Below are 758 nucleotides of genomic sequence, written 5' to 3'. Positions count from 1 at the left end.
AAATTAATGACTGAAATTAATACATACTCACAAGAGGACGGGGAATCCTTATATGAAACTTGGGACAGATTTAAGGAGCTATTAAGAAAATGCCCTCATCATGGTCTTGCAGTATGGCAACAAGTATCCACTTTCTATAATGGGTTGTTGCCACACATGATGAGCCTGTCGTGGGCCACTCAAAAAAAAAAATAACCTAACTTTAGCTATAGACAGGTTAAGTCGGGTGTCGAATCCATGAGGAGCATGTGATTAGTGTTACACGTTTTGTTTGTAAATTTTACTAAACTAACTGATGATTATAAAACTGATATGGAATTAAAAACACATGAAACAAGTTGCAATTAAGAAAAAGATTGAGTTGTAATAAACAATGATGAGAAAAGGTGATCACTCCGGGATTCGATTTCTGTAATTACTAATAACCTAGTTCTGATTTTATTGGATGCTATTGATTGAATATTAAATCTGTCACATCTACCAATTACCTATGTAGTTCAAAATCTTAATACTAATTGATCAGATAAATATTAAAATAAGCATACATAGGAATCATTCAATCAACAAAAGCATAAGTGGATTCAAAACATAATTATAACTCTAACTGTTACTCAGGATTTGTCTGTCACACAAATTATATAATCATGCAAATAATCGGCTGTCACCCGACTACTAATCCAAATCTCAATACAAAACAGAAACTAGATTAAAAGTGTCTCATAAGAATCATTCACCTGAAGTGTCCACGAGAGATTCAG

General features: G+C 32.8%; 1 non-coding gene across 1 annotated transcript; it reads right to left on the bottom strand.

Annotated features, from left to right (window-relative positions):
• On the bottom strand, positions 1–107 carry LOC118488771. The gene has a single exon (XR_004885306.1). It is a non-coding gene; the product is annotated as a small nucleolar RNA R71 (small nucleolar RNA).
• Between the last annotated feature and the right edge of the window lie 651 nt (positions 108–758).

The sequence above is a fragment of the Helianthus annuus genome, chromosome 16, assembly GCF_002127325.2.
Source record: "Helianthus annuus cultivar XRQ/B chromosome 16, HanXRQr2.0-SUNRISE, whole genome shotgun sequence".
Lineage (NCBI taxonomy): Eukaryota > Viridiplantae > Streptophyta > Magnoliopsida > Asterales > Asteraceae > Helianthus > Helianthus annuus.
Note: the sequence above shows the minus strand (reverse complement) of the source record. Positions and strands in the feature narration are given on the sequence as shown.